Source organism: Corvus brachyrhynchos, unplaced genomic scaffold, assembly GCF_000691975.1.
Source record: "Corvus brachyrhynchos isolate BGI_N302 unplaced genomic scaffold, ASM69197v1 scaffold103, whole genome shotgun sequence".
Classification (NCBI taxonomy): domain Eukaryota; kingdom Metazoa; phylum Chordata; class Aves; order Passeriformes; family Corvidae; genus Corvus; species Corvus brachyrhynchos.
Genome location: NW_008237436.1, coordinates 6,287,134 through 6,303,581, shown reverse-complemented (window position 1 = coordinate 6,303,581; position 16,448 = coordinate 6,287,134). Strand labels below are relative to the sequence as shown.

The following is a 16,448-nucleotide window of genomic DNA, read 5'->3' as shown; positions in this document are numbered from 1 at the left end:
TGTCTAACACTGACCTAAAAGCAGTTAAGAAATGCTTTGTTTATTCTCCTTCTTTCTGATACAGTTCTGTAATCGCTGCAGATAACAGGAGAAGGGCTGATAGTTTTAGGTTGAGCAGTAATCTCTGAAGAGGGGCCAGTACTTGAGTGATGGGTTATTGGATACAGTTGTGAGATTCCTTGATAGAAAATGCTTCAAAAGACAAATGGTTTAGTGTGTGTAGTTCTTTGTGCCCCTTTTGTAAACTACAGGGAATGAGAGGACAGTATTCCTATTAGAAAAAAATGGGGGCAAATTATGAAAGCAGCCAGGAACTTCAAGAAACTTTACATCTGGGGATGAGGAGGTTGTTTTGTCTTGCCTATCATGCAAGACTGGCCTTCTTTTTAAAACTTTACATCGGGAATCAAAAAATGTTACATTTAGAGGAGACAGACTGTTGTTTTGACTTTGGCTGACACAGTATTTTCCATAAACTAATAGTGAGTGAACTTGAGAGGAATGAAGTAATGGAATAAGGCTGCAGTTGTTATCCTTCAGTATGCTGTGCCACACTACTGTGATCTGTAGTTCAGATGCTAAGTTATGTGGCCTCTAATATATGGGGGCTGACACAATATGCAATAACCATGCTAGAGTAGTGCTCAGGCTGGAAAGCTGTTAAAGTTACGGGTTACGGTGCTTGCAAACTTCAAGGATTCAGGATTAAGCCTTGTGTTTGAGCCATGGAACTGAGCTTTGTTAGTTGTTATGCTACAGCTTCTTGCCTTTAAGTTCTCATCAGAAGAAAATATGCTAAGATGGAAGGACAGTTATCTGCCCACAGGCCCCAAGTCATTCTTAGTAAGAATTAGGATGTTTTATCTGCAGCTATTCATTTGAGACCAGGACCATACTATGTTTCCCTTAAATGATGTGGAAACTTGATTTGTTTCCAGCCAAATTCTGGGGATGAGTTGTGCAAAGCAAACTTCTTCTGTCCCTTGCTGGAAGATTAGTTTTGTGTTTATATAGCTAGCGGCAGTATGAATGGAGTTATTAGGCAGTGAACACAGAGGTTTTGTTGTATGTGAAATAATGTATAATTGAGCCAGTCCTCTTCTCATTTTCCATGGCTATTTTCCTCAAATAAGGAGAAAACAGAAAACATTTTTTTTAAGCAGATACTGAAACAATAGTCTTGATTATACTCAATAGTTACAGAAATTGAATAGTCTTTGTTAATCTTTCCATTTGCCCATGGAAATATTAAAAATTATTTTACATGTCAGAAATAGCATTGCTGGTGCTTTAAAAAGGTATTTTCATAGCAGGAATAAGTTATCACCACTGCATGTTTGATTTATATGGTATAACACGTGTGACATTTCATAGTTAATAGCAGTATAAACCTGTTTTGTTTCTCAGTATATGCCTTTTCTGTAAAACATGCCTCAAGGGATTATGATTTTAGGAGTAGCAATATAAACTCCTTGCACATCAGCCACTCTTTGGTGTGCCTGCTTTAGCTCAGGTTTATTTACTTTATTCTTTAGTGAGAAGGTATATGCCATTTATTTTTCTGAAACAAGAATAACACAGTCTGTGGGCAGTATTTCTGTATGGAGGAAAGAGAAAGAAAAGCCATCATCTGACAGATGATAGAGTATTTTGAAGTGTCTTACACAGTGATGAGGACAGGGTTACTGAAAACCTAACCAAATCAGAGCAGATACTTTGGTGAAGAATTCCAGAAGAGCTGATGGTAGCTGAGTGTTTCAGTCACTGTATCAGTGTCACCTGGACAGTGAATTAGCTTTCATGCCTTTGCAAGTCTTCCTTTTGGGATTAAACTTCCTGCATGGACAGTCACATCTTTGTGTACTTGTTTTGAGCAGTCCCAGAGCACTGTCTTCCAGAGTTCTCTTGACTGCTTTCTGTGAGGAAGGAGCAAAATATGTCGTTGCAGTTAGTTTCAGTCTGCTCTTGCAGGCTTGTCTTTAGGTGATTTGTACTTAATGTTGTCTTGTAACTGCACTTGAATCTGATACAGGTTGTATAATACAACTCTTCTTGGACTTATCAATTCAAATGTGATGTGTTATTACTTCCTGGTTCACGTGTGGCTCCAGTTAAAATTTTTGGACAAATCGTGGTCATTACTTTTGACTTGTTTTTATTTTATTTTTGCTTGCATAGGTTCCTGAGCTACAGGCAGTGAATCACTTGAATTGCACTACTGGTATAAATTACTGACCAGGTTGTGCATGTCCAGTGGCTTATGATACTAAGTTTTGTATCTCAATAGCAGAAATACAGTCGTATACAGTACTGATGGGGAGCAATTGATTTTGTCAGGCTAATTTCTTAGTTCTCTAATCTTAATGGCATTCATATATGGAAACCACTGATAGGATCAGATTACAAATGTCTTCCAGTGTAGGATATAACTACTTTGCCTGCAGAAGCTTCCCTGTACAAGGAGTATGATGAGTTGCAGGCTGCCACTGCTTCTTCTCTTAAAAGGTGGAGGTAGAGGGTGGCTATTAACCTCTCCATATGGAAGACTTGCATACAGAATACCTGTAATCTAAGAAAAATTAGTGTCTCGACTGAGAATTAAATTGAGGCACCTCGAGCCTTAGCTCAGTAGCAGAACTGCCATAGAACTTATATTCTCTCCTGAGGACTTAGTCTCCCATTAGAGATAGTAATGAAAATAACCTCAAGTTACACCAGATTTATTTGTTCAATTTTAACCAAATGTTTTCCTTCACATTAAACTATTGCTTAGATCCAAGCTAGCCTTTGGTAAAAGCTGTTGAAATGTTGCATTGGGTTGTTTTCTTAACTGGTAAAGCATGGTTGTTTTTCAACCCTCTTTTGAAAATTCAAATAATTGAAATATTTTTAGCTACTCAGATGTAATTTGTTCTGTCACAAGAGAAACCGAAACATTTGGGAAGAAATTAAGAAGTTTGTTTGTACAGACAGCTGGAGATCAAAATGGCACCCTTTGTGCTGATTTAGCTGCAAACTTGAAGCTTATCTTTGGTTTCTTTGTTTTTGGCAGGTGAAGTAGCTGGAGAATTATTTTGAAGGCTTCTAAGAACGGTAAATATTTGTTGGATTTGGTAGTTTTTATTTGTATTAAGGATTTATAGGTGTCTGGAATTTCAACACATTGTGAATTAGTTTTTCCTTTCACATACTGAAATATTCTGCCATTGAACTGATGGTGTTTTCTGGGTCTAGAAATGACCCAGAATGTATGGGGATTTTTTTTTTTTTTGTGGACTTCTCAATTCAGCAGAATTTTAGTTACTCCTTCAAGATTCTTGGACCCCCTTCCTATCTGTTACTAACAAATAAGATCTCTTTATTCTAACAGAGATTTGGTAGCCAAATTCAGTGATTGGGACAGCGTGTGTTTCTATTGAGTGTAAAGCATAGTATGCCAGATTTAATAAATATTTTGGGTTTGAATATTCATTATACTTGTGCCACTTGAATGCTTGAACTGATTTACTCTTTTATATTTTCAAGTATATGTTCTAGAAGCAGAAAAATTGAGTGTTATTCAGTACTTCAGCTGATCCCAGGTTTCTTGGGCATATTCACAATGGCAAACCACTTTTACAGCTTGTGTATGTAATGGGTGATGCATAATACATCAAAACATGTTAATAGTATCCAGTGAATGTTGGAATTGATTTCTTGATGTTTGTTTTGAAATCCCGTAGTTGAAAAGGTCAGTATCAAGTGATGCTGAGGAAAACCTTTCATCTGCTATGGACTTGGCTTTGTCCTAACAGAGCAACAGGCAGCTGTGGGGACTAATGTGCTAGAAGACGAGGCCTGCAAAGCTTGTTTTATTTTGAAACTTCAAACAGCCTTTGGAAACACTTCTTTGAGAAGTTCTTCTGCCTCATTACATGTGAATGAATAAATGAAGTTTGAACTTGTGAATTAGAAGGCGGGGGCTTTAGTGGCAATGTGGCTTTTTAGTTCATTTTTCTGCGGCAGTTAAATCTTGCTGATGAGTTTTCTATAGAATGTTGAAATTCTCTGGAACTTATATCAGTACAGGTGTACTGCAGAGTTATTTCCAGGGAAAGTAGTTTTTCTTTTTAAAGCTTGGCTGCTGCTTTGAATGCTTAAACAGCTATAAACGTGGACAAGAATACATCACTTCAAATGAAGCCTTTTATTTCATGCTGGATTTGAAGGCATTCTTGTATCAATGTTTTTTACACGTGGAATATTGACATTTATTCTCACCTCTGCCTGCCAACTCAAGCTGGAGTGGGCCTGCAGTTAAATCTTAAGTCATGTTTAAAGAGGATGTCCTGGTACAGTTATACAAGTGGTTTGGTCACAGTTTCAGGTTATTTAACTGAATAGTAGGAGAAGGGTATTTGCATTTCTAGACAAGCAGATGTGCAAGTCATGTGCTTTCTATCCACCCTTCTTTTGGCAGAAGGAACCAGGAACTAGCATTTTAGTGACTTTCTTTTTTTTCCCCTAGATGGAGGAGATCCTGTCTCCTCCTGCTCGGCCAGCTTGCTTCTGTTGAAGCTTTCCCTTCAAATCCTACAGGTCTTGTACATCTTCACTGTAGCAATCACTGTATGGTTATAGCAAGTGAAGAGTTGCAAAGCTTGGGCATGGTAAGTGTGATATACCTGAATGTTGAAACGAGGAGCTACAAATGCCTTCCAGAGGAATGTCTGAGAATGCACCAAGGTATCATCTTTCAGCCCTTGCGTGAAATGTTGCTGTTGTAACATTTCCCTCTGTCATCAAGTGCTGCTCATGCCCTTGTAGACTATCCTGAAATTTCAGGTATCCTTTGATTCAGAGCGGATAGCTCCACACAAGCACGAAGTGAACATTAGGAGCTATACCTAGTTATAGCTCAAGCTATTAATGCTGGAAAGACAGACCTTCGTGTCTAGTGGCTGAATTTCTGTACTGGATTTGCACTGGTAATGACACGAGAAGCTTCCATGTTGGCAGACTAATAAGTGGTTAAGTTTTTAACCTTAAGGATTTTTCTTATCCTGAAATAGCTGCATCTGAACTACCACTGTGACATCTTTGGGATTCTGTTCTTTTTTTCTAGACTAGTTTCTAGCTTACTGGGGAAGATGTGTGCTTTGCAAAATGTTGTTCTGGTTGCTGTACCAACAATTCTGAGGGCCTTGAAGCTTGCATGGATCTGCAGCTTGCTGTTATGCTTGGTCACTCAGCTGGCTGAAGCATTGTCTGACTAGTTTGCTTGATGCTGGAGCAAGTTTAGCAGGCTTCAGTAATTTCTCTAGTTTGGAGGGTGATGGCTAGTTTCTATTCAGTGAGATTTAGAACTCTTATTTGCAAAAACTGGGGAGAGGCAGGTAATACTCCACAGCTGGGGAAAACTTCAGAATTTCTGTTGTCTTAGCTGCTTGAAATGGACTAAATATTTTACATTACTTGGTAAATTGGTACAGTTACTATTTCTGTGAGTTACTAATGAAGGACAGACTCAAATATTGTAGCAGATTGAACCCTCATCTTAAAATTGTGGCTTTCTGAAGTGTACAGAAATAAGTCTTACGTAGTATGTAATCCAACTTGCATGCTTCTATTAGCCATTTTGTCTCTCAATCTAAAGCTATTGAGGCAGCAGTGAAATAACCACCTTTATTGGGTATGTAGTATTACTGCTGCCTGTGACAACAGCTGCTGAAACCTCAAATCCATTGCCTTCTCTCCCTGTTCCATGCTTTAAAATGAAGCTGTTAATGTTTTGTGTGCCACTTCCTCATTTGCATTTTCTGTTCCACTTCCTCTTGCTGCAAACTCTCGCTGATGCATTTTTTCTGAAGTCTTTTACTTCCCTTTGAAACTCTCTTCTGTATCCTAGTATTCCTGGTAAAAAAGGAAAACATTATGGTGAACTTCTGCTTTGTGTCATTTCTAGTAAAGTCCACAGATGCCTTATTTTTAGAGAGTGAAATACTTGAAGATGTAAAAAACACAAACCACAACAAAAACTCTTCCCAGTGCCACATGCATCCCTGAAAAAATTTAAAATGGAGGGAAGTAAATGCAAGACACGAAGTGTAAATCCTTGCCAAATGTAAATCCTTCTTCCCTTAGCTGAGTGAACTGCTTACTATCAAATTTCTTTAAGCCACAGAATGTTTTTTTTGGCAGGAACATCAGAAAGAGTTTTCTTTCTTTTAAACAGTTGTTGTTTAGAAAACAAGCATATGTTTGGCATCATCATGGATCTCTAAAAGAGGAAAAAGTGATTTTATTTTCAAAACATATAGTAGAGCTGTGTTTTCAGCAGAATCAAATGTTAAATGCTTCTGGAAGCTTAAGTATAATAGTGTGTCCATGCAGTAGGTTGTCAAGGTTGAAACAACAAGCACAGTTAGCCCCAAGCTGCTAAATGCAAATCCAAGCTTGGCAAGTGTTTTTCTCAGCCAAGTTAGCTGAGGAAGTTAGAGAAGCATGTAGGCAGCTTGTAATAATCAAGTTTTTTAAAGCAAACTTAAATGTTGAGGTTCAGGTATAAATAAATGCAGCTTCGTTTTATACTTTTTGGTAATGGTGATGTTAGCTGTACGATCTGTGACTCTAAATCTATAGTTTGAGTATCCCCACTGTTACTCATCTTGGTGGAATTATGGCTGTTAATGGTTTTGAATATGAAGCATTAGAAAAATACACTGAATTAGTTTTTTAGGTTTTGTGAACCTAAGAGATGACAGTCTAAATAGTGAACAGCTTTGATTTGTTGGTCAAAGATAACTTTCTTCATGCCTCATCACAGAACAATAAACACAGCATAGAGCAGTCCGGGTTACTCAAAAGAAGTTTGTCAGGCTCATTCAGTTACAGGGATAGGCTAAGAAAGGAGAAAAATGACGTGCTTTAGCACTGGGTGGGAAACATCAGGGAGATTGAACTGTGAGGGTGGGAAGTATGGGTGTTGAATCTAGAGGAATAAAACAAGTGAATTTAATTGAGGGTTACTGAGAGTTCTTATATTCTCTTAAGATGTTCAGCCTGATATTTTAGAGCTAAAATATGGAGGAAACCCGCAAACAAAAGCTTGTCTGAAATACAAAGCTTGGAGGACAAGTGTTCTTTTGTCAGAAGTGTATTTTTGAGACTTCTAAATCCACTTCGAACAAAAAACTAAAATAAATGTAACTGTAGGAAGATAAGACTGTAGAAATAATTGAATTCCATTGTGGATTAGTTAATTTGCATTATATTAGTATTTAGTGTTCTCTAAAATATGCCTTCCATACTTTTTTGCTCATTTCTGCAGGTGTTTAATGAAGCGTTCATCCTCTTTTCTTGTTCAAAGCATACAGGACTTGCTGCTTTAAATTAGATTCTTATTAGGTGTTAAAAGAAGAACAAGCTTGGCCCAAGTGGGAAGCTTAAGCAGTATGTTTTCCTGTAGGCTTGAAACAACTTTTGGTGATTCTGGATATAAGAGAACATGACCTATGGAACCGCTGGCCCATAAGTAGTAGTTTTGTTGCAGAACAGGCTTACTTACATGTTAACTCAGTAATAGGCCACTCCTAAATAAATGCCTTTCTCAAGGGCGAAATATCTCTATACTGTTGTTATACTTGAAAATGAGGTAGTTGTGAAAACGTAGGATCTTGAAAGTGTTGGGGGCACTCACCTCTTAAAAAAAAAAGTATGATTTCCATGGTAATCTGCAACAAGATTTTCAAAAATAACAAAGCCAGTATGCATCTGCACTGCAGATGAAAAACTGTATTTCTGCAATGCAGAAAGAAAAACTATATTATTTGGGGTCAGATGATAGTTTTAAGTGGTACTTCATAAAGGAGGCTTTGAAAAAAACAACGAACCCCAAACATCAACAAAAACCTCCAAACAGACAAGGTTCCATGCCTTCTTGGATGAGCTGTTTCAGTTCACTGTGCTTGATGCAGAATTTGCCGGGGGGTTCATAACCTGTAATAACATGAATGGTCAGCTCAGATGATGTGGTGCTTACACCACCTTAGCACTTACTAGTCACAGAGCTCACGTCTGAAGACCTACATAAGCATTTCAAACCGAGGTCAGGTGTGGTAGAAGAGTAAAGGCATCACATTCTTGATCTGGTGTGGCTTTAGTTGCAACCTTCCACCCATCTGCAGTGCATGTGCTGGTGCTCTTTGAACAAAAGCTTCATGCACTGGATATCTGTAGTTTTGATTGAGCCTCCTTGTTTGGTTGTATTTTATTCCTCTACTGCTCTTTTGCCAGCACCAGGCAGCTGTTAAATGAAGAGGGGAAGAGGAAGCCATGTGTCACAGCTGTGCAGCTCTGGCCTTGCCCTCTGCGAAGTGGAGTTGTTACTCTTCAAAGCATTGTGTGGTTTCTGCTATTTTGTAGGCGGAGGTGGGAAGAGGTGGATTTGAAGCTGTGCCACGTTTCCGGCTGACTCTTCTCTCTTCCCACCCCAGAGCGAAGTGGTCAGTAATAACCAAAATAGCTGCTTGTTTCCATTTCCAAATGTAAGCTACACACTGCTCTAGAGCTGTCAGCTGCTGCCTGGGCAGGCATGGCATTGCCCTGGGACACGGCATGCCTTCTTTCCTGTGATACATCCTGTGCCTCCACTCCTGCTTACATAGGGTTAAACAGAACAGCTGCTCTTCAAATGAAAAAAAAAAAATCCTTGCATGTTTATTGGCAGCCCATGTCTTTCAGCAACCAGTTGCCACATTAAATGTCTGTTTGGTTTTTTTTCCCCCAAAAGTCAAGATATTTTGTATCTGACATGATGTAAATTTGTATTTAATTATTGGAAATCTAAATTGTTTATAGTTTTCAAAATGTTCAGCAGAGGAAGGCAAAATTGAAATGGGTATTTTCTGGTTATTGGAAGACTGAGGAAGGGATGCAGACAAGAAACCAATCCAGAATAGGATAATTTACCTGCAATCACATTATTATGGAGAAATCTAAGATGTATATATTGTATGTATGTATTAAGTAATTTAGGTTTTCTTTGTGGTCGCATCATATCTTTATTATTGTTTCTAAATCTCTTAATGGAAATTACTTTGTAAGATGCTGCATTTGTGGCAGTTGACTGCCTCTTCTTCCTCCCCCCAGTAGAAAATACTAAACATGGCTGTGAATGTCACAGTGAAGTAATGTGAAGGACAGGATTTACTGAATTTATTGAATGGGAATATGTAGTGGGAACAGGTAAAACTAATCTCTTTAGTTAGTGTCTGTGTGGCGTTGAATCTGATGGTAAGGCAGTAGATGACCTGGATGGGTTATGTGATTAAGATAATGAAGTTGATACTTTTCATTACCCATATTAAAAAAGTATTTTAAAATTCCCTTTTATGAAAACAGGTCTTAATTAAAACCATAAAAATCTCATGCTAACAGCAGGCATGATGGTTTTAAGCCACTTCAGCCTTCTTTTCAAAAGAAAAAGTGGACTTTATTTCACATACTTTGGGATTTCTGGTGATTTGTTTGATCTTCCTAAAGTGCTAAGCTCCTCTACATTGAGTAAGATTTGAGGGCACAGATCCATGCAAAAACTGTTTTAGTATAACTGGCTTATAAATAAAAATGTTAATAACAAAGAAGACTCAAAAGAAACAAACAAAACTGCCTGTTGTATCTGGCCCTTTAAAAACAGGAGGAGGGAGGGAAAAAAAACCGTAGAGCAATTGGGATAGACCTGAACCATGTAGAGTGTTCCAGTCTCTTTCAAGAACTGCTTTCCAGCTGGGGTGTAGAATGGAGTAATTCAACACATAAGTTTCACCTGTTAAAATGCTTTCATTTTTCTCCCTCCCTTCTCACCCTCCTTGTTTCTTTATTTATGTCCTTTATTGAACCCCATAGGTGAGCTGTAAGGAGTGACTCTTTAATTCCATTGAGTTTTAATTTTATAAATGGTGGCTCTTTAATAATTAAATCTCTGTTATACCTATTTCTGTTTGAAAACAATTTATATGCTTTTTGAGACTTCAAAGCTGGGGGAAAACCCCACACTTTTCACAAATATCTTCAAATCGGTGTCCTAGTGATAAAACATACTAGTTTTATGTATAGAGAGAGATCTGTGTCTGTAGATACACAAGGCTTTATAAATAGTGAGAACTAAACTACAGTATTAGCTACATGCATACCTAAGTATGTGCATATGAGAGAGCTGTTTATGAGAATAGAATATTTCACTTGGAAGGGACCTAGAGCCGTCATCCAGTCCAACTGTCTGACTGCTTCAGGGCTGACCAAAAGCTAAAGCATGTTGTTAGGGACATGGTTCAAATGTCTCTTAAACACTGTCAAGGGTTGAGGCATCAACCACCTCTCTAGGAAGCCTGTTTGAGTGTGTGACCCCTCCCTTTTGTAACGAAATACTTCCTACTGTCCAGCCTGAACCTCCCCTGGTGCAGCTTTCAACCATTCCCACATATCCTGTCACTGGGTCCCAGGGAGAAGAGTTCAGTACCTCCCTCTCCATATCCCTTCCTTGGGAAGCTGTGGAGAGCAATAAGGTCATGGCTCAGCTTCTGTTTCTCCAAACTAGACAAACCCCATGTCCTCAGCCACTCATCACAGGACTTTTCCTCCCAGCCCCTTTTCCAACTTTGTTGAGCCCCTCTGGACACATTCAAGCACCTTCACAACCTTCCTAAATTGTGCAGCCCAGAACAGCAGACAATCCTTGTGGTAAGGCCACACCAACACTGAATGCAGCAGGACAATCCCCCTTTTTGCCCAGCTGGTGATGCTGTTTGATGCACCCTGGGATGGGGTTTGCCCTCCTGCCTTCCAGGGCTCACTGCTGACCCAGACTGAGCTGCTGCATACTGTGAACCCCAGACCCCTCTCTGCAGGGCTGCTCTCCAGCCACTCCTCTCCCAGTTTATACTTGTGCCTGGCATTACTTCGTCCTGGGTGCAAAATCCGGCATTTGGACTTGTTAAATGTCATGCTATAAATCATAGCCCAATGTTCCAACCCATGTAGATCCCTCTGCAAAGCCCCCCATCCCTCAAGAAAGCCAAAAGCACCTCCCAGTTTGGTATCACCAGCAACCACAGTAATGGTGCACTGAACTCCTGCATCCAGATCATTGGTAAGTACAGGAACAGGACTGGCCCTAGAACTGATCCCTGAGGAGCACCAGTGGGGACTGGTCACCAGCTGGGTGTAGCCCCGTTCACTACAGCCCTTTGAGCTCTGCCCTTCAGCCAGCATACCATGAACCCGCTCATCCTACAGCTGGACAACTTGTCCAGAAGGATGCTGTGAGAGACAGTATTAAAAGCCTTCCTAAAAATCCAGAAAAACTGCATCTGCTGCCTTCCCTTCATCCACTAGATGTGACCTTATCAGAAAAAGTTACCAAATTAGTGTATTTGTTAGGACTTTCCTTTTGTGAACCCATATTGACTGTGCCTGTTAATTGCATTATTCTTTAAATGCATTTCAGTATTACCTGGTATAATCATTTCCTCCATAATTTTTCCAAGAACTGAGGCTACATGAACAGGTCTGTAGTTTTCTGGATCTTTCTTCATACCCTTCTTGTAAATTAGAATAAAACTAGCTCCTGATCAGCAGGGACCTCTTGACTCCAAAAACTTTTGGTAGATGATGGACAGGGGTGCTGCTGAAGCACCCCTGTCTCATGAAGGTGTCTCATTTTAGTGGTTTGTGTGTGTGTATATATGGTATTTTTGGCTAATGGCTCCTTCAGAACTCTGGGATGAATCCCATCATGCCCCATGGAATTGTGACTAATCAGCTGATGCAGCTGATCCCTTACAATTTCAGTGTCCACAAATGGAAAGTCGCTGTTCCCACACTCACGGCCTTCCAACTCAGGGGACTGGGCAGCCCCAGGTCTATCAGTATTATGTATATCTATCAGTATTATGACTGAGGCAACCTTTTCAGCAGGTTGAGGGAGGTGATTATTTGCTTCTGCTTTGCTCTTGTGAGATTCCACCTGCAATGCTTTATCCAGCTCTGAGGCTCCCAGGCTAAGAAGGATGAGATGTTGGAGCAAGTCCAGAGGAAGGCCATGCAAATAATCAGAGGGCTGTAGCACATCTGTAAAGGAAGGCTCAGAGAGCTGGGGCTGTTCAGCCTGGGAAGAGAATGCTTTTTGTGTCAGGACAAGAGGTAATGGCTTTATACTGGAAGAGGGTAGATACGAAGGAATTCTTTACTCAGAGGGTGTTGAGCCACTGGAACAGTGGTATTGTGGACTCCCCATCCCTGGAAGTGTTCAAGGCCAGGTTGGATGAGGCTCTGAGCAACCTGGTCTAGTGGAAGGTGTCTCTGCCCATGGCAAGGGGCTTGGAACAAAAAGGTCATTAAAATCACTTCCAACCTAAACCATTCTGTAATTCTATGAAAAAAGCACTCTATACCACTGTTTTTAATTCACCCCTAGCAGTTAATCATCTCCCACAAGTCCAATGGTTTTTTTTTTTTTTTAGACCTCTTGCTGTTTATGTACTTTAAAAAGCCATTTAAGGGATGATAAAGCAGTTCCCAATGGAAGCAAGCTTCATATCTCAGTTGTGGTTTTTTAACAAAGGATGTGGCCTCTTAGGAGGTTATAATAACAGGGAAGGTGAATTTTTTTCTATGTACCCAGCTCTATACCACAAAGTACCTTTCTGTCTGCTAGGGTGAAGGAGGTGCCTTCTATTCTCCAAACATTAAATGAGTGCTCTTATGTTTTTTCATTTCTCTTTCACCACCAAACTATAGGGGAATTAGCCATGGAGTGATGTGAGTGGTTGCTTTCAGCTAGATCCAGATGTAAAAATATGTCTTGGCCCTGAATGGGGTGCACTAGAGAGAGCAGCTGCTTGCTTGATGCAGGCTGTGACCATCTGCATAATTCTGATTCCACGGAATTGAAGTTGGCTGTCAGCTCCAGCAGTGCTGAGTTGTTTAGTAGGACCTTGGTGCTGCTTCCTTCCCTGTTGCACTTCTTTATAGATGTGGTATTTTTTCCCCTTTTTAAAAATCACATCAGTTCTGTTTAATTTCCCTTTTTTTCTGGACGTTCTGGAGCCTACTAGATTTCATTTATCAATCTTGAGGTGTCTCATTTTAGTGGTTTATGTGTGTGTGTATATATGGTATTTTTGGCTAATGCTTTTCAGTGGGGCTCTGTGGCCTGTGCTGATTCACTCCTCCCTTCTTCTGCCACTTCTCTCTAACGTTACGAAACTGTAGGGTACAAACTGCATGGCCCTCTGCTATTTCTGGAGAAGTGTGAGTAAAGAATTATCTTAAGTTTTGTCCAGCACAACGTGAAATCTGGTATTTTCTTTGAATGTTGGCTGTTAATTATCTGACAATATTTTTGTATTGATTTTGTCACCAAATTTAGGTATTTTAATTAAGCATATAACTTGAAAGTCCCATCACCTAGCCTTGGACTAATGCCCTTAATGAACCCACAGGTTTTCTGTCTGGAGTACTTACACAAAGCGTCTGTCTAGATGTTCATGCTTTTTAGCAGTGTCTGCTAACAACAAGAAGTGAGGCTGAATGGTCCAGAAAGTAGATTTTAAGGTACCTTTTAATTTTAATAAACATTTTCTTAAATATTAGTAGTTGAAAAACTGTGCTATGTAATGCTGGGCAGGTAACAACTGAAGTTAGAGATGCTGTCTGCTGAGGATGACTCATTTTTAGTGTTGTGTGAGAGTGGGGATGCACTTGAGTAAAGCCATCAGCATTCCTTTCGTGAAGCATTAGGGAGACATCTCTACAGGCTGGGAGTGGAGCTAGGAGGGAGCTCTCTGCTATTCTGTAAAGATGTGTACGCTGTACTTCTGGAGAGGAGTGCAGGGCTGTATTGGGAGAAGGAGCAGGCTGATAGTACAGAAGACTTGTACTGTGATATTAGGATTTAGGGATGGTGAATGCTGCCAGCAAACCTTTTCAAGTGTTTGAAAACATTTTGATATTGATATCCCATCTGAAATCTGTTCCTTCTCAGAGGTATTGGCCTTTTTTCTTTCCTGGTGGTGGAAGAACCCTTTCTTTTTGGATCAAAGATAAGAGAGCTACTTCCTGTCTCTTGTGGTTGGTACTAGTAATTTGTTGTATAATCTTTGTTTGGCTTCATTTGCACTAGAGTCAGTGCTGACCGTTAAGAAGAGAGTGTAGTCCTGGGCAAGCCTCTTCTTGTTGAGACACCAAACAGGTGATAGATGTAGGGATGGTCGTGATTCTTACCAGCGCAGAATGTCTGACAAATCACTGCTGTTACTGGCTGGCCCATAGGCTCGATGGGCTGGCTTTTGTAGATTGCAAAATCTCTGATGATCAAGTGTTTAATCTCAGTTAAATTCCGCAGGATGTTTAGGATTTTGCAAGCCTCCTGTTTAGATGGGTTTCCTCTGTCCAGTACTGAAGGACTGCTATACTCAGTCAAGTAGTGAATATTTGTACCATAATCCAGTGAGTGAGAAGGAATAAAAGAGACACCAGGTACTCCACACAGGTTCGGTATTTTTAATTTATCTGCCTATGCTCTGAAGAAAAACTTCAAGAGCTTGAACTTGTTCGTTCCTTGGAAGGAATTTGTGGCAAAGGACACACTGGGTGTTGTGACTAAGTCTGGCTGTCAGAGTGGTTCTCAAGGACATGCAGAGTGGGAAATTGTCCCTTGAGGGCTTGTCAAAGGGCAGATTGCTCTCTGCACTCCAAGTACAGTGTTTATCCCAACTAATTCTGCATTTCTGGATGCCGTGGAGACTCAGAGCTAGACAACAGCAAGAGAATCTTTAATTAAAGACCACCTGGAAAACATGAACTGCTGTGTCTTTATGCTGCTCCTGTTCTGTGCCCAAATTTAAGACTGGGATATGGAACAAGTCTAGTTTAAAGATAAGAAACTTTTGAGTTGTCTCGATCAACCTCATGAAAGCTCCTTAGGATGTGCTACTGAGAGGCCCCTTAGTTTTAAGAAATTGATTGTATGGCTCTTTTACAGAAAAGCCCCCATCCCCCTGTAGAACTGCTTAAGATCGAGGGGGACCTAATTACTAATTGATGTGTGGTTCTACTCTTTGAAGATTTCAGAATCTGTCTGGATTTTCCAAATGTGTGTTGCAGAGTTACACTAGCTTCCAAGATTGAGTTTCATGCTTTTAAGATTGAATACATGCATGAATTTAACAAGGCAAACCAGTATTGAGGTTTTAAACCACTTCCTTTTTTGTGTGTATCCATTGGTAAAGCAATTATTTGAATTCAAACTATAGTGGTAAGTTTTGGACCTCTATATATGAAAGCATGTTTTAAAAACCCTCCCCCCACCCTAGAAAGCAGACTTAAAAAAAAAAAATCCTTTTTTCACCATTTTCATGATGACCTGCCATTTGGATACTTTTAATCCTCAATCTGTGTAAAAGTTATGTCTTGCATTAAATCCTTTATGGTTGTTTTCATGTGGATTTCTGAAGTAATCCTCTGTGTGCCATATAGCTTGTTCTTCAAATTGCTTGCCTACAATACCCTCTTTTCTAGGAGTTCTGTTTAGAAAGCTTTAAAACATTGATTTTAAACAAGATTGAGTTGGATATAAATTTCTTGCCAGAAGTCATTGTTATACATTCTGCATGTCTAAATTCTTATCCTGTTGAAACTGTTTAGTACTTTCTGTAACTTAGTCAGTGAATGCGTCAAATGGGGCACTTGGCAGAGGAGTTGGTGATGTACTTGATAATGAGTAAGAATCTTTTATCCTTTTATAATGGCTTTTGTTGTGGGGTTTTTTTCCCCCCCATCTTGGGGATTTAATGGGAAAGAAGGAAAGAATCCATTCAAAAGGGAACGTGTCGGTTTTCACAGTTGTGGCAGTAGATAGGTTTTGCTGGACTGTTAGTGGTGTGCCAAAATATATTTTCCTTTCTGTATCTTGTGATGTGTTTTCATCATAGCTGTGTATCTTAAATGTGGAACACAGAGAGTCCAGCACTTTTTTCTCTGGCTTATCCTGGGTCTTTTTCAATGTTCTACTTAAAAAAAAAAAAAATCTGATCACAGAAAAGAGATCTAAAACTGCTTGACATTGACTACATCTTGATTTATACTGAAATATATGTCAAGTTGATTTGTTTTGATTTCACTGTGAAAGCTGAGAATTGTCCTCACTGTGTGGTAATTCTCAGCTTTCTTTCCATCCCTGTATAGGTCATATATCGTTGATGTGAGTGAGGAGTTCTTTCATCACAGGATGGATTCAAGGATCCTGTTTATGTAGTGCAATGCTACAGACAATGTGTAGATGTAAATGATGGAAGTGGTAAAGTGTGCGGACAAAAATGTGTAGCTAATGTGGGGAACTGAGAACTTCGTAAGGTGCCTTTGCTGCTGAGGATAATGTAATGTGTCAATACATTCTCAACCACCCTGAT

The 16,448-nt window shown here is 39.6% G+C and overlaps 1 protein-coding gene across 3 annotated transcripts in view; it reads left to right on the top strand.

Moving 5' to 3' along the window:
• The first annotated feature begins 3,046 nt into the window (after positions 1 to 3,046).
• Positions 3,047 to 16,448, top strand: part of WASF3 (WAS protein family member 3) — a 61,729-nt gene continuing 48,327 nt past the window's right edge. For all 3 annotated transcript variants that reach the window (XM_017731386.1, XM_008631467.2, XM_017731385.1), the window contains exon 1: positions 3,047 to 3,093. The gene's annotated coding sequence lies outside the window, so the exon portion shown is untranslated. The remainder of the gene's footprint in view (positions 3,094 to 16,448) is intronic.